This window comes from Punica granatum, chromosome 3, assembly GCF_007655135.1.
Source record: "Punica granatum isolate Tunisia-2019 chromosome 3, ASM765513v2, whole genome shotgun sequence".
Classification (NCBI taxonomy): domain Eukaryota; kingdom Viridiplantae; phylum Streptophyta; class Magnoliopsida; order Myrtales; family Lythraceae; genus Punica; species Punica granatum.
The window spans coordinates 16,501,357-16,527,527 of NC_045129.1; the positions used below are offsets into that span (position 1 = coordinate 16,501,357).

Consider the following 26,171-nt stretch of genomic DNA (forward strand, 5'->3'; position numbering starts at 1 on the left):
GACCGCATTAGTATTTTCAAAACTCATGCATCTCATGTATTCTGTTTATTTATTATTTTGCAGCTACCACGCATTCCCACATGACAGGTGAGTCGTGCCAAATTTCGCTGGTAGACAACTTACAGTCTTCACCATTCCTCTACGCCTCCACGTGTTCCAACACGTTTCTTGGCCTGTTCTGTGCACCTCCCTCAATGCAACAGAGCGCGTCACTAGGTGTCGTGCAAGCACATCTCTCCCTGCCCGTGCCGAATCTTCAGCATACACCCCCGGCATGCTCGCATGACGCCTACCAGGCCAGTTCGCTTCCCTACACTCTTGCATTGAAATCCTGAACAGTTTATGCTCTTTCATTGTTTTCTTTTCCCATTGCAGGAAATTCTCAACAAGAAGACAACCTGAATACTGAGCGACCAAAATTGAGACAACAAACGTCTCTCATCCAACTCATTGGGATTTCAACATTAAGTCCCCATCCTTGCTCCACAAAGCAAGACCGCAAGAAAAATCAGAGTCACCGCTTTGCAGTGCCCTGCACTTTTCCTCAGCATTGACCTTTGCTTTTGCATCTCTTGCACTTTCTTATCGAGCATGTATTTACTGCATTGGGCTTCGGCCCCACATCGGGCTCTGGCCCTGTATCGGGCTTCGACCCCGCATTTACTGCATCTGACTTCGGCCCCACATCGGGCTCTGGCCCTGCATCGGGCTCCGACCCCGCATATACTGCATCGGGCTTCGGCCTCGCATCGGGCTCTGGCCCCGCATTTACTGCATCGGGCTTCAGGCCCGCTTTTGGGTTTTGGCCCTACATTGGGCTTCGGCCTCTCATCGGGTTTCGGCCCCACTTTTGAGCTTCGGCCCCATATCGGGCCTCGGTCCTGCATTTACTGCTTTCGGGCCCCGGCCCAGCATTTACTACTTTTAGGCTCCAGCCCAGTATTTACTACATTCAGGTTTTGACACCTCGCATTTATTGCATTCAGGCTCATCTGAAATCCAAAATCGACTTGGATTCAAATTCATCCAAGCGATACATCGATGAGCAAGTCTAATCCTTTCGTTGCAAAGACCGGAAGTGATAGCTCCACAAGCAGAGCATGACCTAACTCTCGATCACAGGAGATACCAGCACGATCAGGCCTCCGATCAAAGAATGGATCTCATCCACCTCTGTTGTGGTCGCCGATTGAATACGGGGGCAACCTGCGCAGTCTTCTTTAAACTCTCTTTTGCCTTAATTTAAATGCATTTCCACAAATGGGCTCTCGACATGCACAAATCCTTCAATGGAGCATTAGGACAGTCTTTGCAACGCCCTATTAGTTCTGTTGGACCTGTTCGACTCGCTTGTCTTCATGGGACCCGACTCCTTGAGCCTTCCCTAGGATGACTGCGCATGCTTACTCGCAACTAGGGAAAATATGCTTATGTGACTTTAGTCACGGTCTAACCCTTCCAGAGTAGTGATGACTAGATTCCCAGAAACAAATGCCACCTACACGTGGCACCCCATGGGTCGCGCGCGGGACAAAAAGGGATTTTCCTATGGGACCACCTCATATTTCTTACCACATATTCCCCGCATAATCGCCTAATGCATTGTCTTATTTGTCATCCTTCACAGGGCACATTGACCACAGGCGAAGAGCGATGCATGAGTTCACGCTTCCTTGAGAACTTGTCTTGGACCCTTTCCTTATACTTTGACGAGAGAGGTGTCCGACGGTGAGGTATCCCCCCATATGAAGTCGAAAACAAGGACAATCGAACGAATCACTCAGCATTGATGCAACCGTCTTCCTCGAACATCCAGTGGTTTCAACAGCGTGCACCCTCCAAAAGGCACGCGCTGTAAAGAACAACAAGAGATGATCGGAGACATCAAACCAGGCGCCTACCACGGGCCACTTCAACAAATGAAGATCGGGGCATCCCCGTTCAACATTCGCGCCGAGACAACCTCGGTTCCCTATTCCACATGGGGCAATTTGACATTTTCTTTTCCTAAACAACATGGGAAATTCACATGTAATGCTTGCAATGGCAAATGATACGAAGTTCGACTTCCGAGTGCGCAAGAGTCAAATTTCCAATAAAGTCGGTCCTCACAAAATAGGGATAGTAACACACAACAAGTCTCCACGAGGCGAAGCACACCAAAGCGGCCTCGGCGATGCAAAATCGTGGAGTTTCAAACAAAGACATGGGGCACAAAACAAACCCCAGTTGCAAGGAAAAAAAAACAGAGCAAAAGAAGTGGGAAAAACCTGCCAATGAACAAAACAAGGCACCCCCGAGATTTAAAACTTCGGCACTGTCAATTCGAAGAAGAAATCAACAAACCCCGACAAAAGGGGAGCAGCAGATGCAACTCCTCGATGGAGACAGAACGCAATGCACTCGGAGGTCAAATCCTTCGAACCCTTCGCCCTTGCAAACTCGAGAGACAAAAGAATCGAGTCCGCTAGGTCGAAAACCCATCGGGGCGACCTAGACAAAAGTTAGGGCAAGAGAGAGGCACGACTGAAAATCCTGAGGCGGGCAGTCGTAGCAGAAGGAGAGCTAATCCCCTTTAGGTTGAGAGGTACGACCTCGAGGTGGGTAACCGTAGCAAAAGGAGAGTAAAACGAGAGATAAACAAAACAGTCACCTTAGGCTCTCGCACACTGCGCGGACCAGGGATCCCCAAGGAAAATGGCCAGATTATCTACTCCAACATGATCCTCGATCAGCCCTTCAACACAGCTCAACCGTCCAGCGTGGATTCCTCCTCAAGCACAGTGGGCAAACCGAGCATGCTATCCAAGCAGTTTGATACAGCCTACACAACAGAAGAACATAGGAAAAAGGGCACATCTCGCTACAGGCGTGAACTCGTGTATCCTTTTAGCTTGGGGCAACGCGTTCTCCCAAGCTTTCTCTTTTCTGTTTGTCTTTGAATAACTCCAGAATGGGTCACAGCCACCTTTCAACAGGCTATCGCAAAGCCGAAATCCCAGACATTCCTTTCTGAGGTCTAGTCATAGTATTATGGAAATGGTCAGACCGAGTCTGATAAAATCTGGGCAAAAAAAATCCTCGTGCGGGTTACAAACGCAGTCGCTTTATGTCACCCTGACGAGAAGGGTCCTAAGCCGACGGGCGCGTCGAATAATCGACAGAGCATCTAGAGCATCATCGAAAATGTCTCGATATGCTCGTGCATGGCCAACAGGAGCCTTGGAGCCCTCGCATTGAGGCCTTCGAAAATGGGATCTCATTCGTATCGCCAAAGCAAAAACTCTCCACGGGTCGCCCCGGCGACCCAAAACTGAAGAACATGCGTCGCGAACACATCCTTTTACCTGTACTTATACATTGTTAGTAACCCCATGACTTACTGATAATGCCAGGATCACAGGTACAGCAAACGCAAGAACTACAGGAGACTCTGACCCCCAGTCCAAGAGGGTACGTAGGCGCTCTTAGAGCTCGAGTCCCGCATTGCAAGACGCCGGTCCCTAGCAAATGAACAACCGCCCAACCGGCGAACGAGCAACTGCCCCAGGCGGGGCAACGAGCAACCGCCTCGTAAGCAAAAGTCCCAGTGGCGAAACCGGGGCATTCCCAGCAAGCAATCGCTTCAGCGGTGAGACCAGCTGTCAGCAAGAGCAACAAACAATCGATCCAGCAACAGGGTCGGCTCCCAACGGGTCAAACACACAACTGCTCCAGGGGCAAAGTATCGACGAAGCAACTTCATTGCGGCAGCAACGTCAATCGACAGCAGATCAACACTTTTGGGTCAGCATCAGCCCTGTACATTCAGCGCGCACCACTGTTCACATGACTAACGAAGAGTTATGCTATTCTCTACAGCACCGCCTCTCGACGATAATACTCACAAGCTACTGGGGCATCCTCAGTGAACACAATGACCAGACCATTCTCGCCAAGGACAAATTGTAATTTCAGTGGTCTCACGAGACGGACATCCACTGTTAGCTATTGTTCTCTCCTACGTGCAGATGCGCATGGAACCCCAAGGGGCATCTCCTCCTGACGGACTCATGTCTGCCTCATACGACAAGATTGCAATCTCAAACTCGAGTGAAAGGCCCTCAAGGAGGCACCTGGCACCATCATCTGACAAATCCATCAGCATCAACGGGCCCAAGTCAACTCTCTCGCGTTCTCGGGCCATCCTCGATAACCGAAACCTTTTACTGCTTTGGGTTTGGACACCCACATTTACTGCTTTGGGTTTGGACACCCACCTTTACTGCTTTGGGTTTAGACACCCACTATTTATTGCTTTGGGTTTGGATACCCACCATTTATTGTTTTGGGGTTTGGACACCCACATTTTTACTTTCTTTGGGCCCGTAAACCCATCTTTACTGCTTTTCGGACTTCGTGTCCATCTTTGCTGCTTTTCGGACTTCGCGTTCAGGACTTCGTGTCCATCTTTACTGTTTTTCGGACTTCGAGTCCAGGACTCCGCGTCCATCTTTATTGCTTTTCGGACTTCGCATCCAGGACTTCGTGTCCATCTTTACTGCTTTTCGAACTTCGCGTCCAGGACTCCGCGTCCATCTTTATTGCTTTTCAAACTTCGCGTCGAGGACTTCGTGTCCATCTTTACTGCTTTTTGGACTTTTTTGGACTTCGCATCCAGGACTTCGCGTCCATCTTTACTGCTTTTCGGACTTCGCTTCCAGGACTCCGCGTCCATCTTTACTGTTTTTCGGACTTCGCATCCAGGACTTAGCGTCCATCTTTACTGCTTTTCGGACTTCGCGTCCAGGATTCCGCGTCCAACTTTATTGCTTTTCGGACTTCGCGTCCAGGACTTCGTGTCCATCTTTACTACTTTTCGGACTTCGCGTCCATCTTTATTGCTTTTCGGACTTCGCGTCCAGGACTCCGCGTCAATCTTTACTGCTTTTCGGACTTCGCGTCCATCTTTACTGCTTTTCGGACTTCGCGTCCAGGACTCCGTGTCCATCTTTACCGCTTTTCGGACTTCGCGTCCACGACTTCGTGTCCATCTTTACTGCTTTTCGGACTTCGCGTCCACGACTTCGTGTCCATCTTTACCGCTTTTCGGACTTCGCGTCCACGACTTCGCGTCCATCTTTACCGCTTCCGCTTTTCGGACTTCGCATCCAGGACTTCGTGTCCATCTTTACCGCTTTTCGGACTTCGCGTCCAAGACTTCGTGTCCATCTTTACTGCTTTTCGGACTTCGCGTCCAGGACTTCGCGTCCGCATCTTTATTGCATTTTGGACATCGTGTCCACATTCATTGCATTCCGGACTTCGTGTCCGTGTCTACTGCATTCCGGACTTCGTGTCCTCATTTACTGCTTTCCGGACTTCGTGTCCGCATTCACTGCATTTTGGACTTCGCGTCCGCATCTATTGCATTTTGGACTTCGTGTCCACATTCATTGCATTCCGGATTTCGTGTCCGTGTCTACTGCATTCTAGACTTCGTGTCCTCATTTACTGCTTTCTGGACTTCGTGTCCGCATTTACTGTATTTTGGACTTCGCGTCCGCATCTACTGCATTTTGGACTTCGTGTCCACATTCATTGCATTCTGAATTTCGTGTCCGTGTCTACTGCATTCCGGACTTCGGGTCCTCATTTATTGCTTTTCGGACTTCGTGTCCGCATTCACTGCATTTTGGATTTCGCGTCCGCATCTATTGCATTTTGGACTTCGTGTCCACATTCATTGCATTCCAGACTTCATGTCCGAGTCTACTGCATTCTAGACTTCGTGTCCTCATTTACTGCTTTCCAAACTTCGTGTCCGCATTCACTGCATTTTGGACTTCGCGTCCGCATCTATTGCATTTTGGACTTCGTGTCCACATTCATTGCATTCCGGACTTCGTGTCCGCATTAACTACTTTTTGGACTTCGTGTTCTCACTTAATGTCTTTCAAGTATGCGTCCACATTTACTAATTTATGGTTTTTACTATTTTTGCAACAGGCCCACATATTAGCAAAAACGAGGAGAATTGCCAAACGGTCGCCAGAACCAAACGAGGTGCTTATTATAGTTTTTGGCTGCATCCTCTATCCGAGCACGCAACCAAAGAGGGGCAAGCTGTCAGCACCTAATTTCGGTACGTCGGCTCCGAGGGGGGCAAAATTGTCATTTCCTAATTTATCACCTTTTCTTAAAAAAATAAATAAATTATTTTTAATTAAATTAAATTATGTATGTATTAAAAAAAAACAAAAAAAAAAGATTCGGGCAGGGCTGGGCAGGCCAGGCAGCGTTGACCGGCTGCCCGTGACCGCCGGCATTGAAAAAAAAAAAAGGATTCGGGCAGGGCCGGGCAGCGCTCGTCGGCTGCCCGCGACCCCGCCGGCCCCGGAGATCCCCAAAATCGCGATTTCCGCGATTTCTTCAAGATCTGCCGAAATCTCAACGGAAAAAGGGAAGGAATTGCAATTAAATGGACAAAAATACGATTCGGCGAAGGAGAGAGAGGACCCATTGAGACAAATCGAAAAATTGGCTCTCGTTTTGGGGAATTTGGAGATCGGAGAACTCGGAAAACCCTCACCGAAAAACCCCAAAATTCTCCCCAATTCCGACTGTTTAAACGCCGGTGAGGCCCCGATTGACCATGGCGAAGCCCAAGCGGTGCCCAGAGCCATCTCTCGCGTCCATTTCGGCCCTCATCGCGGCGTCCAGGGGCGAAAACCGCAGCCCACAGCCCCGTGGTTGCAGCCGCTGCCCGATCCCGACTGCCCTTGGCTAATGGGCCTCGGCCTAGTTCGTTTTTTTTGCTGGCCCAGCTCGGAATTTCGGCCCAACGCTCCAGTCCGGTCCAGTGCTCTTCCGGGCAGTTTCTCCTTCGGGCGGGCTAGCCCGATCCGATCGGACCCGACCCGATTCTCCGGCTTTTTTTTTTCCTATTTACAGAGAAGCCCCTTAACTTTCCGGATTAGGTAAATTCTCGACTTAGTGGCATGATTAGGGCTCATTTCCTGAATATTATTGCTTGTTTGATGGATATAATGTGAAATGAGTGTTCTTGGGTCGCCTGGGTTATCGGATATGTCCTGAACTCGATTTTACGAACTTTCTGTTTTGTCACATTTTAGTCCCGGGACCATTTTATTTTATTTTATTTTATTTTCAGATCTGCCCCGAATTCTAAAAATTATTTTCAATCAAGTCTCAGTCATTTTACTATTTTTCAATCAGTCCTTGGATTGTTCAGAATTTTCTAAGCATCCCGAAAAACTTTTCTAGTTGTTTCAATTTAGTCCCGGGGCCATTTTTCACCCTTTTCAGATCTGCCCCGAATTTCAAAAATTCTTTTCAATAAAGTCTCAGTCATTTTACTATTTTCCAATCAGCCCTGGAATTCCCAGAATTTTTCAAGAATCCCTAGGAACTTTTCGAGTTGTTTCAATTTAGTCCTGGGGCCATTGTTTTTGTTTTCAGATCAGTCCCGGTTTTCAAATTCATTTCAAATAAGTCCTAGGACATTTTCAGTAATTTTTTTTACACAGTCCCCATTTTTTTAGAATTTTCATATCAGTCCCTAATTTTTTAGAATTTTCAAATCAGTCCCCAATTTTTTCAAAATTTTCAAATCAGTCCCTGCTTTTTTAAAATCGTTCAATTCAGTCCCCCTAGACATTTTCTAAAATATCCGGCCCTTTTCTACTTGGATCACCCACCGACAATGCATGTGCCCCATTTAAATATTTCATTTTTGTAATTATGTGACCATGTCGAAAATTAGAGTTTATCGTGCGGTCAATTAATGGCTATCTCGACGGCTCGAAATCCGTAGACTAAAGCATTCGGAAAGTTTTTAATTAACCTAAAATTCTACATACGGGATAATCGGAACGTTAAATTTGGCTAAATTAAATCACTTGAGTTCTTTAAATGGATTGCACGAATTGATTAATAATTTGTAATTGTGTCGACAGTTCAAGAACTGTTAGTCAGGCCCTTTTCAAAATTCACAATTTCAAAAGCACCGAGATACGTGCAACGTAATCTTGATTTTCATGCACACACATATTTACCGATTCAAGGGCATGATTACCGGTTCTTGTCCTGCCGTAATCCTAGTATAAGTTTGTGTTTAGAACGGGTTAAAACATGAAAAACATATTAATCTCAAACTCGGCTTAAATCAAACATGGGCAATAGTCAATTAGAGGGTTAGGTTTTTGGGTTTTAGGTTAAAATACTTTTAATCTGTAAAAGCCATATTGTCACGATACAAAATAATCTAAAAACAACCCACACATTCGAGACTTGACTATGGACATCACGTCTGTCGGGTCCGTTAAAATAATGCCGAATGCTACATACACTATCCATCACCCCTTTTGTTTGTTTTAAGGTAGGATTTGTATGTCAAGATACCTCGGTTAATAATAAGTTAATTCACGTAAATTCGGCGATAACAAAACCGTATTGATTGTTTATTTGAGCTTGCTTGTTACATCTTTTGCACTTGATTGTTATGAGGATCGAGCCTAATCCCTTAAGACTCGATTCACGCTGGGTCCAACGCCCATAACCGTCGATCATGGGGTCCAATACCCCCATACACCGAGTGCGCATTTAATTTGATTTTCGGTCTTTTCCAAAATTGTACGGTGAGCATGAGCGAAATCTTGGCCAAATGCGAACTGACCGGGATTTAGTCATTATAGCTTGTCTTTTATTTTTTTGAGAGAACAATGTAAGGTTTTATATTATACATATATTCATGTAAAATCCCGGTCGGAGAGTGGATGGTCAGAGTGTTTCTTCGAATTTACGGTGTCAAAACGCATAAGATGAGCGGAACTTAATTAAGCGGTAATTAAATTAAAATGACAAGCCCAGACAAGCTAGAGTACCAAAAGGGCGTGTGGGATATAGGCCCACACGTAATAGAACCCCCGAATTCGGAATTTTTGGTTCCGTATAGACCATTGCCTTAGCATTTTAGGTGTACCCTGTACCCCTATACCCGGGTAACTTGTCGGCCCTTGACTTTCGGGTCGTAAAATGGCAAGTGGTGATTCCTTCTCACGTGCGTCCGTCGCGCGTCCCCGGGAAGGTGGACACTCCCAAGTCGCGTTGCATAGGCGCGCGCATGCGTGCCCCGACGAGACGAAATTTCGGTGCGCACACCCTGCATTTTTCCATCAACCACCTCTGGTTCTTCTTCGTTTTCATTTTTCTCCGCTGAGGCCTGCAGCTCTTGCCATGCCCGTACCTTCCTTCTTTTGCTTCTCATGACTTTGCACAACAGCTCACCTAGATAACACCAGCTCTAACTCTCCAGCTCTCTCTCCCTCTCTGTCTTTCTCGGGGACTCAAGGATAGTAGGGAAACAACAGACAAAATAGACATACCAGCAACCACGACTCCACCAGATCATCCTCCTCTACACCCGAGCTCCTCAAATGCAAGCTCAGCTTCGATAACCTTCCTTTCTTTCTTGGTGTCTCCAGCTCCTCTGCTCCATCACTTCCTTGAGCTCGACCTCAGCGCTGATGCCCCTCATGCAGAGCTAAGTGTTGCTACCACTCCTCTCATTCTCTTTGTCTTTCCTGCCCTCTTCGTTCTCTATCCCCACCTTTTCTTTGTCTTCCTTGCAGTACACCAGAACCATGATGGCCGACTTCAAGTTCCCTCTGCCTCCCATGCAGCGGCCATAAAAGCTCGGGATCCCGTCCCCTCAGACTCGAGAGTAACAGCAGTGGCGAAAGCTCCACTGCTTAAACCTCGAGCTCACTGTGGCGGCTCCAACCCTCCCCTCAGCTCTGACGTCTGTCCGAGCTCAACCATTCCCCACGTCACCTCTATCCTTGCCCTGACCTAAGTCTCAGCTCCCTTGCTCTTTTTCTTGTTCATTATCTCTGTTTTCCTCTCTTTCACTGACCTGTGCTATGTATCTTTCCTTTTTCTCTTTGTCACTGTGCTGCCCCATTCCTTGATGTCATGGTGATTTTGAACAGCTCATTTGAGGCTCGGTTCGGGGCATCTTCAAAGCTCAAGTGGTTCCTCCCGATATTAGCTCGGGAGAGGTATCAAATCCCGACCTAGTGGCATGATTAGGGTCTCCCTGTGCCTTTTGATACGATGCTTACATAATTCATGATGATGTGACATGTGCGTTTTGATGGATAGCACGAACCGGTATTAATCGAACTCAACATTTCTTAAAATCAGGACGTGTAATATTAGCCGACTCAAACACGAATATTGACTTGTAAAGGATCGGCTTTAAAATTGATTGTTTGAAGTGAGAACGAACCCGCACGAATGGATATTATGTTCACTCGGTTTTATGGAATATAATTGACTAAATACACTAGAACCGGCTTAGTTGCTCACTTGACCTTAAAATCGACAAATTAAATCTTGTTGTGATCATTGTGACCATAATTTGTGCATTTTGGAATATTCTTTGTCATTTTAATTAAAATCTCACAAGGACCAGTTTAATCACGTAAAGTCGAATGTAATTTCAATACGGTTGGGAATAAGAGCTTTTATCGGATAGTCCACTAATGGCCGACTCGACGACTCGAAACTCGCAAACCAAAGCATTCGGCAAATTCACTCAAATTAATAAATTTCACACACGGGATGACAGGGATGTCTCACTAGGCTAATTAACCCACTTGGCTTTTTAATGAATCGCATGAACCGGCCAATAACTTGTAAACGAGTGGACGAGTCATGAACCGGTGGCGATGCCTTTTTTGTTGTTGTTAAAACTCACTTTTTCCCAAAAATACCGAGACACGTAACACACGTAGCATGGACATCTAGGGGATACTCGAGTGCCTTGACTCGAGTCTGGGCCCGATTTGAGGTGGCTTGAGTCGGGATGTGCGAGTTCTCCTTAGACTACTTTCTGGTTGAGCGACTGGTTTCTAGGCTCTTTCGGGGTCTACACGACCTTGATGGGTCTAACAAATCGGTCCAACATGATTCGCTGACACCTTAGGCATTAGGGTGATCGAAACACTTCGGGTCACGAGTAAAGACGGACAGCCCGTGTGGGCGCATGTCTCATTGATAAAGCCCTCTTTACTTGATCGAAGTGTTTCTATCATCCTAGTATTGATTCGGGCGCTTAGGGATGTGAATCAAAGATGCGAGCGGGGACCGCTCGTGAAAGGTTGTCCATCCTTCATTGGGTATGAGCAGAGACTTTGGCACCCTCGTGGTGTTTCACATTCTCACTTCCCTAAGTTTGTACTTAGATTGGGTTTATTTGTCATAAAACACAAAACCAGACTAATCACACCATCGACATAATAAGCACAGGGAAACGGGCGGGTCAAAACCCTATGTTTAGGACTATGGCAAAACACATTTCTATCATAACCTGCTAATTTGTCAGTCTCACAAAACAAAACAACTTAAAACAAATCCACATACTCAGGACTTGACGACAGACTTCATGTCTGTCAATTCCTTTTTAAGCAAAGTCGAGTGCTACATCTCCGTCCAGGGCCGCCCATGGTTGATTCTCACCATGAATGTTTGTTTTGTCTTGTTTGCTTATGATAGAAACATATATGTTAAGCAACCTTGGTTCATAATATGATAATTACATAAACATGTCACTTAATTCACGTAAATTATCTGTTTTATCCATTTTTATTTACTTTTTTCTATTTTTATATGTTTTTATTTATTTTTATTTGTTTTCATTTATTTTCTCGCAGGTCTAGCTTGATTTCATAGGACACGGTTCACACGAGGTCCAACACCCCAACCATCGACCACGGATCCAAAGCCTTCACACACAACGAGTGTGTGTGATTCGAGTGCAGTATGGAGTCTAGCCTCAAGTCACCGCTTCGACCCTAGTAGTATCCATGCAGAGGATGAATTGGGTCGGGATGCACGAAACAAGGTTAGACAATCACCCGGGAGTTCGACTGGTCCCACGGCTATCTCGAGGATGACTTAGTCCTCTTGGGACCCGTTAGTTGGGTCGGACCTAACATCCAGCTCTCACGAGCCTGTGTCGCATTAATTTGTTTCAGTCTTTCCAAACCTCATGGCAAACATGAGTGATATATTAATCGAGCGTAAATCGAATGGGAACTTGTTGTTATTTGCATTATTATTTGAGAGTGCATTGCGAGGTATTTATTTGTACATTTATTATTGTAAAGATCCTCGGCAAGTACGAGGTTCGAGAGTTGAAACCAATCGAATTGGTTCACGAGTTCTCGAGACGAGCGGGACCATACGAGTCACAGGCCTGGTCCATGCAGTGAACCGGTCATCATGGCCTAGTTAGCCGAGATCCGAGGACGGTGGACCAATCTTCTGACCCGAGGATGCGCTCCTCTTTCAATCCCTTAAACCGAATCGATCATTTCCACGAATTTATGGTATCAAATCAGGCGAGTCGAACGAAACCTAATTAACGTAGTAAATAAATTAAAAACAAGAAATCTTAGATAAATTAGAGTATCGATAGTGTGTGTAGGATATAGGCCCGCACGTAACGGAACCCCCGAATTCGGAACTCCTGGTTTCGCAAGACCATATGCATTAGCAACTAGGTGTATCTATTACCCCTAGACCCGGGCAACTCACCAGTCCTTGACCTTAGGATTGTAAACATGTAGTGGCGACTCCTTCTCAAGCGTGTCCGTCGTGTATCCCCCTGGAAGGTGGACACTCTCAAGCCGTGCGATCAGAGCGCACGCATTGCAGGCCCCGAGGAGACGATATTCGGGTCCGCACAAATGTATCAACCTCAACGACGACGATGTTCAAGCTGAAGGGACATTTGGTCGCAATAGTGCTAAATGGCGATAAGAAGAGGACCAACTGCTAATTAGTGGCTAGCTAAATGTCGGGAAAGATCCCATGGTCTGCGATGATAAAAAATTAACTACATTCTGAAACCGGGTCCACCAGTATTGCAGTGAAAATAACACAGTCTTCACGAAGAAAACAATTAACGCCATGAAGCAACATTGGTCTAAGATCAACAAGGACCACGCGAGTTTCAACGGATTCCATGAGCAATCTAACAGTCATCATCCAAGCGGAACGAACCAAGACAAAGTAATGGAGATGGCGCATACGCTATTTTTCCAAAAGCACAAGCAGAAATTCGCTATGGAGTTGACTTGGAATATATTCCGGAGGCAAGTGAAATAGAGAAGTCTTCTAAATGTAGGTGGAGCTTCGAAGCGAACAAAGACAAATGCTTCTGGGGGTACATGACATCGGCCAACCCCGAAATGCCAACGGCTAGGGATTCAGATATGGAATCTCTAGTTCATCCACAAAGCAAAGAAGCTGTCGAGAGAAAGAGCAAAGCAAAATCAAAAGCTAATAATGTTGTTGTAATTTATGTTTCTATCTTGCCATTTATTGTCATAATCTTAGTAATTTACTTGTAATTTATGTTTCAATCAAGCCGTGTACCATTTTAATGTTTGCTATGTAATGAAATTTAATTTCTCTATAACATGTCTTATTGAAAATTATTAATTAATTTAAAATTTAAAAACTAGACGTTGAAAAATAATCGTTGGAAACTAGCCATTGGAGAATAGCCGCTAGAAACTAGTCATTTCATCATTTCCTCTCTATAAAATGCTTTTAATCTCATATACACTCACTTGCATCATCTCATCTCCACTGATTCACATCTTCTCAAAACACCTATCCAACATCCATCCTCTAAACACGGCTAGAAACCCTGATCAACCCGACAACTTCTCTTGAGATCCCTTGGAATATATGGAAGAGTTGTTGCTCGATGATACAGAGGAGAGCTGCCTTGAACTACTTAGGCAGATGTAGCAGGGGAAGTATGGGGAAAGCTCTTCCTCCAGATCTCTTAAGAGGATAATAAACAAAGATCGCATGGTAGGACACTAACGTCTTGTGCAGGACTACTTCACTGAGGAGCCAGTGTACCCTGAGACATTCTAACAACATGTGTTCCTTCACATTGTCTAGAGCCTCTCAAGTCTTGATCCATATTTTCAGTAGTGGTTCGATGCAGCAGGAAACGTAGGCTTATCCTCATTGAAAAAAGGCACGGTTGCCATGCGTATATTGTCGTATGGAGTAGCAGCTGACACCATTGATGACTATGTCCGGATTGGGGAGAACTCCAAAATCGAATGCTTGAAAAAGTTTGTCTAAGGCGTCTTCTCGGTTTTCGAAGGTCAATACTTATGAAGGCCAAATGCAGACCATGGGTCTCCAACTTAAGTAATTGAAGCAGTGGCTTCAGTTGACATCTGGATATGGCATGCATTTTTTGGAGTGGCCGGATCAAACAACGACAACAACGTTTAAGACCCATAACTAGTGTTTGATGATGTGCTAGATGGTCGCGCTCCTGAGGTAAATAACACGGTTAATGGCAATAACTATATTGTGGGATACTATTTAATAGATAGTATATACCCTGAATGGACAACGTTCTTCAAAATAATAATCTGACCGTAGGGAGAGAAGAGATGGTTGTTTGCAAAATATCAAGAAGAAGCAGGAAAGCACATGGAGTGTGCATTCAAAGTGTTGCAATCCCGTTTCCCAATTATACGTAGTCCTGCTAGATGGTAGTCCAAGGAAAAGCTTAGAATAATTATGAGAGCTTGCATCATATTGCATATGGAAAAAGACAAAAACCCTCATTGTGGTTTTAGATCGGGACAAATCGCACCATGTTATTTTGTTTGGAACAATTAACCCCATCGCGGTTTGCTTCGTTAAACATAGGGGATTATGGCGTTAATTTTTTTTTCCATTTTCAGTCCTCAATCTTTAACCTTTTAATCATTTTGGTCCTAAATCTTTTTCTTTTATCATTCATATCCTCAACTTTTTGTTTTGTTTCATTTTAGTCCTATAAAGAAAAATTGAAGGTGGAGGGGGTCGGGGTCGCCAATTCCCTCCACCGAGGGCGCCGGCACCCACAGAGGACGTCGGCGCCCTCGGTGGAAGGGTCAGGGTCGCCGATTGGCAGCCTCGACCCGGAATCGACCAGGGACTTCGACTCGGGGTCCCCGGTCGATTTGTGGTCGGGGCAGCCAATCGAAGACCCCTCCCCCCTTCGATTTTTCTTTATAGGACTAAAATGAAACAAAATGGAAAGTTGAGGATATGAATGATAAAAAAAAAAGATTTAGGACCAAAATAATTAAAAGGTTAAAGATTGAGGACTGAAAAAGAAAAAAAATTAACACCGTAACCCCTATGTCTAACGGAGCAAACCACATGTGAGCTAATTTTCTCAAACAAAAAAATATGGTGCGATTTGTTCCGACCCCAAATCACAAGGGGGGTTTTTGTATTTTTTCCTATTGCATAATATAATCGTTGAGGATGAAAGTGACACATATAATGTGAACTTTGATCCACTCTCCTCTTGCAATGATGTTCCCAACTAGGAATGGCAACGAGTTTATGTAAATGGGTATTTCACCTGTCCTAAACATTAAAGGGTTTTACCTGTTGGGTCATGAGAATGGTTAATGATTTGAGGTCAAAACTCTATAGGGTTTGGGAAAGGTTTAGGATTTTATCTCAAAACCCATCCCAAACCCATTAAGCGTAAATTTACTAAATTACCCTCCATATTACTCATATTTACAAAATAACAATTTTCTTTTCTTTTCCTTTATTTTAATTCCAATTTATAGTATTTGTAAGCCTTGTTTAGTGTTATGAACTTAAAAATATTGTAGTTTATTATTTTTTAACATATTATGAACTTATAAGTGTTGTGATTTATTTTTTTCGAACATGTTATGTACTTATAAATGTTGTGGTTTATTTCTTTCATACAATTACTTGACTATAACTTATGTTTTGTATTCGAATACTTTTTGTTATATCAAACTATTTTCTATAAATTAGATATTATGATAAGTTCATGCAAACTTTTCTCGCAAACTTATTAACGGAAAAAAAAGGGTTCTCAGTAGGTTTCCGTTAAACTAGTGTGAATGGTTTGATAATCTTTCTTTATAAACTTAATGGGTTTTGGAAGGGTCTAACATTGATTTTTCTTAACGGGTATGGATATAGAATGGATATAGCCGTCCCAAATCCTCCCTAATGCCATCTCCATGCCCGACGACTTTGCATTACCAAAGCTAGGGAGGAAACTTTTGCTCCATATGAGGAATATATCCGGAATCATATCAAGCTTCGGGATAGAGAAAAGCATCGACAACTTCAGGCAAACTTGATGAAATATATCTGGCAGTTTCACCACACCTGCTAAATTGTCGTTTGTCATGTAATTTTTTTTTGCTTCAATGTCATATAATTTTATTTTATTGTAATGAATTTCAATTAAATTTTATTATTGTCTTTCAATAAATAATTTTTAATTATGTTTAGTTAATTTTATTAATATTAATATATATTATTTATATGTAATATTAGCTATATTCATTTTTTCGATAAATTTAGCTATATTCATTTAATTAATATAATATATATGTGGCTCATCATTGGAGATGTGCTCACATCATAAATTTGGTAGAGACAATTGATGGTAGAGAGACAATTGCCAGAGATGGTCTAAGAAAAAGCAAGCTTTTGATGGAGACCAAATTAAAAGCAGAAAAAGTTGAGTTGGAAGGTGAAAGGAAATAAGCGATCAATAATTGAATTCTTCTCTATAAACCAATAACCTCTCTCTCTCTCTCTCTAAAATGATCTTGTGGTGGCTCTGTTTGCTGCCCTTTTGTTTTGTGTATATATATATATATCTGGATAGTGCCGTTCTAGAACTTAGTCGTGAATCCTTGCCGTAGATGAAAGTACAATGGGTTGTGAGCCATCTGATTTCTCACACGTGGGAGCTCTGAGATTACTTAGCCAAGAAGATCAAGAAAAGCAAATAATTATTAAATTTGATGATTTGCTTAGGTCTTCTATATATTATATAAATATAATAATAAATATCAGGTCAAAGGGGACAGGAGCGACTACTTTTAAAAAGGAGGAACCAGTCCAATTCAGCATATGCCAAAACACAACTATTTTAATTCACAAAAAGGTGGCAACTACATATGCATTAAAATGTTAATGATTTTGATAAGAATAATTAAGTGACAGTCATCTTATTTTTAATTTAATAATATAATTATTATTTTTTTAAATTATTCAATTTAATTTTTAATATCAAATTCTCTCAACTATTTATGATTTTTTTTCACAATTTAATAACACAATCATTATTTTCTCTTAATTATTTATTATTTTTTCACACTTTTTTTTCTCATAATTTAATAACACAATCATTACAAACCAATTAAAACCAAAATTTAATTCTACTAAACTCTAAAACCAAACACAATAATCTATTGATAGATACCTTCGGAGAAAAAATGCCCGGGCTTGCAACTAGTCTGTTACACATAATAGCAATGCACGTTGAGTATTGGATTAGTTAAGTAAATATATAGTTTTCCAATTGGTCACTCATCCCTTGGAAATGCCTCCTTTTCAATTGGCAGACGTCATATTTGTCAATAAGAGATTCGAAAGAGAGAAAAGCTTAAAAGGGAATTAAAGTCCTATGTAGCATTGCCGCTGTCTTTATTAGTTCTCAACTAAAGGTATTGCAACCTAAAGAGGGCAACCACTTGCATGCTTTGTGGCCTCTTATTTAATGTATTAATTAGTTATTAATCCTAAACATTAACGTTAATATTATAGTAATCCTGAATCTGGTGTTCATCCACAACATAAAGCAAATGCCGACTTTATTTGTGTCCTATGACTTTTGTATAGATCAAAGGTGGCAATATCCGACCGCCCCCGGAGATTTGATGATTTTGTCTCAGTGAGAAATGGGTGTTATATATATGTAGCTAGCGGAAGTTCAATTGGAGACGAGAAGTGATAGATTTTTGTACTTACTACTTAGCAAGGTGATGTATAAGAAAATTAACCTATAAGTTCGACTCAATTAATCCCAGTTTATCATTGCTCTTTCAATCTAAATTATGTGGGATGGACAATCTGACTCGAGATTCTGCTAGAGGGAAAGGCCCAATAAGTAATTAAAGAACCCTTATATGGATGTATTAAAGCAAATGCTGAAGGGATAAACAAATAAATGTATAAACCCAAAGAGAACAAAATTTAATGTATAAAGATAGGAGCAAAATTTCATGATGTCCACCAAATGGTTAGATGGACCTCTTCCTAAGCCATTAGAATCTGTCTTTCTCGGGGGCCAAGCCCGCCCCCCGCCACCCACCCAAAAATGGGCTTGAATATTGTCATATATGTATTTCCCGTTTTGATGTAGTTTTTCTTTTATTCTTTTATTCTTTTTTTCGGTGGTGAATTTTTTGCCAATATTTTCCTTTTTAGAGAAATTACGTGACTCGCTTCTTAGGGAAATAGCATGTTGAATCACAATCTATCCGTCTCGTTAATTAAAAATTACTTTTTTTAATCAATGCACGATCTTATTACTCAACCTTCGAAATATGTATAACAAATCAAACATAGAATAGCAAAACGCAAATTCAGGCTACAGAATTTCCATCCATCTAAAAGATGGAATAATAAGAGCAGTCTGGTACCACAAAGGTGGTAGTCCAACTGGTAACGAACTCGTCTTCCAAAGGAAAGGTCAAGGGGTCGAAACTTGACTTAAATACGAAAGCGTTTACGTTAGTTGACTCTTGTCCTCCACCCTATGTGAGATGGTCTGGTCCACTGTGCACTTTGGTGGGGTCATGGTGACCCAGGTAGGCTATATCTCACCGAGCTCTTTACCCATTCGGGCGAGTAAAACATTTCATGGCGGCTGTGGAATCCCTCTGATCTCCAGAGGGGGATTGCTACACTAATATCCCCCTCCCGGCCTTTTTATTCAGCAAAAAAAAAAAAGAGCAGTTTGGTGCCTTATGACCAAAAAATTGGCAGGGATGTGACCCCTGTACTCACCATATCCATAATACGAGCGATCGAGCAAAAATAAAAGACACCGAAAGATAAACGATTAGACATATCAAGGTTCAAGCTTAAACCACTCTCGAGATTGCCTGGTGCATTTGACAAAGAGTGCCATAGCAATGCCCATCTTGGGCGGGGATCGCTCCTCCCTTGATGTCCAGCCTAATCATTGCCCTCCTGTTAACCTCAAACAACGTCATGGGCCCCCGGTTCTGTTTCGGCCCACCTCCTTGTTGGTGGGCCCAAACCCTGTAAAAGAGTTGAGGCCTCTTCGTAACATATTTTTCTTATCGAGACTTTAATAGCTTTTTCTTTTTTCACCACTGATATTCGAAAATTCAATGAGCCTGACTAATCTAAGCTCGAGCCAATTCAATTCACTAGGGAATAAAACTCTCTGAATCGATAATTTTATCTACTTACAAGATTCAAATTAAAAACTTTACTTAAATAAAAGAGTACCGATTTATATGAATCAAACTCTACGTTGGTATCTTAATAGTAGCTTTAATCCTCTCTCAATAGAGACATTCTTCGATTTTCCTTCCATTCTTTTGTTGGGAGAATATCAATTTTCTCTATTTATTGGGCGAATATCAATTTCTCTATTTTGTTTGAGAACAAAAGGGATTACCTCCAAGTGTTCTATCGAAGCACCATGCATGCATGCCACTTTCTTTTTGTCCATTTTGTAGTCAACGAACCCCCATTAACTGACAGATTACTGACAAAGCATCAAGAGACTTGGCCCATAAGGATAACTGTCTTTTATCCAGCAAGAAAGGCTAACTGTTCTGTTTTTTATTTTTTTTCCCTCTTCTCTTCCTTTGGTGAGCACTTGTTATTGGGAATTGCAACTAGTCCCAATTAATCTATTTCGAGTCGAGTCGAGTTGGCCTATTAAGGGTGTAATCTCTTCTAATCATGAATTTTTTCATCAACAACCTTTGATTCGAGAGCTTATTTAAGGGAACAATTGCCGATTTACTTGAACCAACATATACCGATGATATCATAGTTATTAATAAACCTAGCCTAAATTGTTTTATGAAGTTCTAATTCTGACACAATTGATACTATTTTTTCATGCACTTGTTACCCTACGGCGGATGGTGAGATTTTGAGATGTTCTATTGGCAGACATTCTGCCTTTTGAGCAGCTTGGGCATGATTCCATATCCATCTGAAAATGGCTTAATTAGCTACTTTATTATCCCCACCTGTTACTTGTATGGCAAATTTATCTGTACTCAATCCCTTATTCACATTTTTTGATGAGTCAATCCCTTATTCACTTAATCTCTTCGTCTTCAGGTTTATGGTTCATGAGCTATATTGCAAATTCAACCCTCAATTCCAACGAGATATAACTTCATTGGTAACACGCTAATGTTCTAAGTGTTAGGTTAGGGTTCAAGATTCATTCCGGGCAAATAAGGGGAGAAGGTCCCACTATTTGTTATCGAATCTGCTTGCCGTAGTAGTATTTTAGCTAGACTTGTGGATGTATAGTGTTTTTCTGATACTCCATTGGGATTACAGTGACAAGTTCATTAGACGATAACAAATAGGGGGATCCTGCCCTCCACTCATGCGCATGTCTTTAGTCAGAGTACTATTACCGCAAACTAGTTCGTAAAAAAAAACAGAGGAATCCCCCTTGTGCGGACCCAAATTTGTTCTCGTCGGGGCCTGCATGCGCGCACTTATGCGCGCGGCTTGGGAGTATCCACCTTCCCCTGATCCTGCCCTCCACTCATGTGCAAGTCTTTAGTCAGAGTACTATTACGGCAAACTAGTTCGTAAAAAAAAAGAGGAACCCCCCTTGTGCGGACCCAAATTTGCCCTCGTCAAGGCCCGCATGCGCGCACCTATGCGCGCGGCTTGGGAGTATCTACCTTCCCCTGGGGACGCGTGACAGACATGCGTGAGAAAGAGTCGCCACTTACTATTTTACGACCCGAAAGTCGATGGTCGGTAAGTTACCCGGATCTAGGAGTATTCGGTACACCTAATTTTGCTAATGCATTGGTCTTACGAAACCGGAATTTTCGAATTCGGGGGTTCTGTTACATGCGAGCCTATATCTCGCGCGTCCTATTGGTACTTTAACTTGTCTAGACTCGTCATTTTAATTTAATTACCGCTTAATTAGGTTCCGCTCATTTTACGCGTTTTAACACCGTAAACCGGAAAGAAACAATCTCATAGAGTCACGAAGGCATGAGAAAAGCAAATATTCGAGTCAAGGGATTGGTCCACCGTCCTCGCATTCCGGTTAACCGTGTCGTGAAGGCCGGTATGCCGTGTGGACCGGGCCTTGGACTTGTATGATTTTGCTTATCTAAAGGGTCCATAACTCGATTCGACCGTTTCTGTCACTTGAAATCATTCGCTTGCCAACCGGGATCCTTACAAATGAATATACAGATAAATCCTTGCACTGTTCACTTGAGATAAAGTAAAATATACAAATTACAGCACATGGACCCGGTTGGTTTGCATTTGATCATTATTCCACTCCTGCTCACTGCATGATTTGAAAAAGACCAAAAAATAAAATTAAGATGCGTGCTCGATGTATGGGGGCGTTGGACCCCGTGATTGATAGTTGGGACGTTGGATCCCATGTGCATTACGTCCTAGGAATTCGAGCTCAACCCGCATAACAAACAAGTGCGAAAATGTAACAAACCAACATAGATAAGCAAACAAGGGGTGCATTATTGCCGAATTTACATGAGTTAACCGATTATTAACCTGGATACCTTGGCATGCAAATCCTACCATAAAGTAGACAAACACACATAGGGTGTAAATCGATCAAGGATCGTCCCGGGAAGGTATTTCGCATTTGACATTGTTTCGAAGACCTGACAGACGTGATGTCCGTAGTCAAGTCTTGTGTTTGTGGATTATTTTTTAGGATTATTTTGTATCGTGACACTATGGCTATTACAAGTTATCATAGAACATGGATTTTGCCCGAAAACCCTAGAATCTCCTGCCTTTTGTCTTAAGCCGAGTGTACAATTAGTTCGGTATTTGTATTTTGAGCCGAAATAGTCGATCTAACTACCATAATTATGCTAGGATAACAGAAACTCATCAGTCGGATAGCAAGGGCTATGCAGATGAACCTGCGCCTATACAGGTAGCACGTCCATATCCTAGTACCGTAGTGTTTCTCTTATTCTAACCCCAGGGGTGTCGCTAAGCTACAAATAGACGATTTTGCCCTTGAAATGAAAATTGTTTTCAAAAAAGAGAGACTGAGCGATGTGGGCCACCTCGGGTGATCGGTGCCGACCGATCCCCTGGATCTTCCAGGGTTATGCAATAACGCCGAAAGAGCCAAAGGACCGGTTAGTCTATTCGGAAGTGATCTAAAAAGAACTTCCACGCCTCGACTTGAGTTACCTGGAATCAAGTGAAACCTCAAGTCAGGACGCGCAAGTCTTTCCTTGACATCCATGTCACATCGGACCATGTGTTTCGGGTTTTGTAAAATTGCGAGTTTTAAGAATGGCCCCAACGCATGTTTGTAACCTATCGACACGTGTTACCGATTAATTGCCGATTCGTGCAAAGTTATTAGGGCAAAGTGAATTAATTAATCGCATGAACGTCCTAATAATCCCATGAGTGGAATTATTGATTACATTAATTAAAATATGCCAAATGCTTTAAATCTGCGGGTTTTAGGTCACCGAACCGACCATTGATGGACCGTCCGATATGAACCCTAATTCCCGACCGTCTTAGAATTAAATTAGAAAAGATTAACTTTAGACATAATTTATATGATCAAACTGATTTGTGTGAGGTTTCGATTAAAACGGTAAAGAACGCGTGTAAACACGGATCACATGCACATGATCACATCCAACACGATAAACACACATATTTTACATAGTCGATGCCGCCATGATCACGAGAAACACATACAAGCATAATATTAACGGAATCGATAAAACGACACCGATATATAGAAGCAGAAAAACATAAAAAGAACACGTATTATCATGTTATATGCGCATAATGAACAAGACAAAAACATAATAAATGAAAACATGCATATTGTTGGTCGAAGATCCAAGTAGCAAGGGTTGGATATCTTTAAAAAGTGTCCAAGGACTGAATTGAACAATTTCAAAAGAACGGGGACTGATTTAAAAATTCAGTTAAAGTTCTAGGGACTGATCTGAAAAAAGTAAAAAAATGTCACAGGGACTAAACTAAAACATATTAAAAGGTTCGCTGGACTGATTTGAATCATCTGAAAATTCTGTGGCTGAACAGAGAATGTTAAAAATAGCTCAGGGCTTGACTGAAACGAGTCTGAAAGTTTAGGGCTGATTTGAAGAAAACGAAAAATGTCACAGGGACTAAACTGAATTAAATTAAAAAGTTTCCTGGACTGATTTGGATCTCCTGAAAAGTTAGGGACTGCGTAGAAAATACCGAAACTAGCCCTGGACCTGTTTGAAACGGATTTGAAAGTTTGGACTGATTCGGAAAAGTGAAAAAACATTGCAAGGACTGAACTGAGACAAACTGAAAAGTTTATAAAAACGAGTTTTAAAAATTATTCCGCTCATCGACACGATCCACGAATGTTCATTCCGCATTATCATCATCCAAGCAAGTATTAATGTTCGAAAATAGAGCCCTAAACATGCCACTAAGTTGGGATTTATACCTTTCTCGGGTTAGTATCGAGAGGAGCTCGTGAGACTTCAATAATCCCTCGAACCCAATGCTGAAATGGATTGTCCAGGATTCCCTAACGGTTGGTGGGGCTACCATGGAGAAGAAAGAGCTGCAAGAGAGCAAGGCCATGTGAAGCAAATCACGGAGAAGTAACAATAGGGCAGAAAACGAGAGAAAACCGAAAGTGAGAGCAAGGAAATAACGTAAAGGCCGAAGGCTTAGCTTGGAGACTCGGGTCAGGAATGTTGCTGCTGTTGTGCCCCTTCTTGGAGAGTCGAGAGAGGTAGTTGGTGATGTCTTTGCGGGCAAGGAGAAGGCAGGAGGGCAAGCTGAGAGGACGTCGTTTTAGCTAGGAGGTGAGCTGAAGGCAAGGCTCGTGTGTGAGCTGAGGGGCGTGAGGCGCGAGTTGAGGGAGTTGAGGAGGAGCTGAGGGCGGTGGAGAGAACGAGCTGATGGATGTTAGCTGAGGTGAGGCACGGGAGCGAGCTGTGGGCCGGTCTGTGAGGGAGAGAGAGTTGAGGGGGGGCGTCCGTGAGCTCGGAGGAAGTTCCCGAGCTGAGGGAAACCCGGCTTCGCTAAGGGAGTCCCTAGTCCGTTTTTTTGAGCTGGAGTTTTCGTGTGTCAGGAAAAAAAACAGAAGAAGAAACGGGTAGGAAGAGGGCAGGGAATGAGTCTGATGAGAGGCGGAAGAAAAAAAAAAAGAAGGGAAAGGAGAAGAGGTTGCAGAGAAGCGAGGGTTGCTTCTGGAGATGGGGTAGTAGGACGTGGTGATGATGACAAGCTGCTGGTTTCATGCACCAGCTGCAGCAGAGGAAAAGGATGGCGTGTAGAAGGAGGGGAAGGGAGGAAAACGTTTCTTGCACTCCACCTTGCTCAGCAGAAGAAGCAGAAAGTGCAGCGTTGTGACCAGCAGTCCATGAGTTGACCATGAACATCCGAATTTTTCTTGAATTTCTCATGAATCTTTCGATCTATGTGATATTTTTCTGATCCCTACATGAGTTAGGCACATTCTTGTAAAATTTGAAGATCGTTCAACTTCGGGAAGTACCCGAAAGAATTTTTCTCCAACAGATGGCCAAAACTGGGAGATTTGGTTCTGATCTGTGGGGAAATCTCCAATTCTGTACTAATCTAGCCTAAAATGCACCCCGTTTTTCTTGATTTTCTGAATCTTCAGTGAATTAGGAATCTAATGACATTGGCCTTGCTTGAAAATACGAAGAATTGAATTTTTTTTTATGGATTTTCTCTCTCGGCTGGCAGAGTTTGTCCCGGCTTAACTGTTTTGCATATGGTGCGCTCAAAAATTCATGACTCTTTCTCCGTATCGATTCTTGGGATGAGTGACCCGTAAAATCGAACCTAACTTGATTTTCTAGGTCAAGCACATGAGATTCACCCTTTTAGGTTCAAGATTGATCGTGATATGATGCGTCGAATCCCATGCTTGAGCTGTTGTATTCACTGTTTGGGCACCTCAGCTCCCACGAATTTTATCTCTCTGCTCGAATGGGCTTTCGATGTGATTTTTGTGTCGAAATGTCTCTGACTCACCAAACCTTGATCTAAAAATACCGAACTTGACTCTAGGACCCATGAAGATAGTCGTTCTCACCGAAGAAAACAATACAAAGATGTGAGTTCTTCTTTTTCCACTACCTTCGGTTTGAATGTTGATCATTCGTGTCTTACTCTTCCGGATTAACTGTGTGTGCCACAAAATTCCATATGTTGCCCTCGCCATCTTTGATAAAGGTCTGGAATCCTAATCGGAGCTTTGCTGATGTCTTGTCTTGGAGCCGATGAACCAAAATGGGGCGTTGACACCTCACTCCCCCCCCCCCCAAAAAAAAACATTTACTTCAAAGTCTCGAAACAGAGATTTGAACTCCTGACTTAGGACTTGAAATATTAGCACGTTACTAACCCTCACAAAAATAAAGTGAGAAATACGAAGAAAGAAACCATCTATTTTCTGTAATGTTCTTTTTTTTTGGTGAACTACTCTCAATTCCGAGGGAGCTTGACTCCTCCGAGAATGTATTGTTTACCACTCATCTAATAGTTTGTTGGTTCTATGTCGATAATTTTTCTTTTTTAAATAACTCTTGGGTAATTTCTCCAACACCCTCGTAGGAGAAGTATGATGTTGGCCATCCATATCAGCTTTGTTAAATTTTTAATATACTTATTGATCGGAAAAGTCGAATTCATTAGATGAATTACATGATTTATTACTTTTTTTTTATATACTCTTGTTTACACTCATTTTCCGCATGCTTAGGTGTGTAATACCCACTAGATCGGCTCAACTTGGAGCGACCCATGATCAAAGACTCAAGGATCCGTGACACTACCCGATTTGGACAGCTACTGGCAGGAAGGTAATTCGAGAAAGAAGTCATGAAATATTATAACTGGGCTGATCAGATCTGTTAGTCGAGAGCTAGCTGTTAGCTGGTACTAAGGAAAGAGTTCTGATTCTTTCC

The 26,171-nt window shown here is 42.7% G+C and overlaps 1 long non-coding RNA gene across 1 annotated transcript; it reads right to left on the reverse strand.

Annotated features, from left to right (window-relative positions):
* Nucleotides 1-21,306: 21,306 nt before the first annotated feature.
* Nucleotides 21,307-24,521, reverse strand: LOC116199129. The gene is made up of 2 exons (XR_004155470.1): nucleotides 23,669-24,521; nucleotides 21,307-21,496 (listed from the first exon to the last, which is right to left on the reverse strand). It is a non-coding gene; the product is annotated as an uncharacterized LOC116199129 (long non-coding RNA).
* Between the last annotated feature and the right edge of the window lie 1,650 nt (nucleotides 24,522-26,171).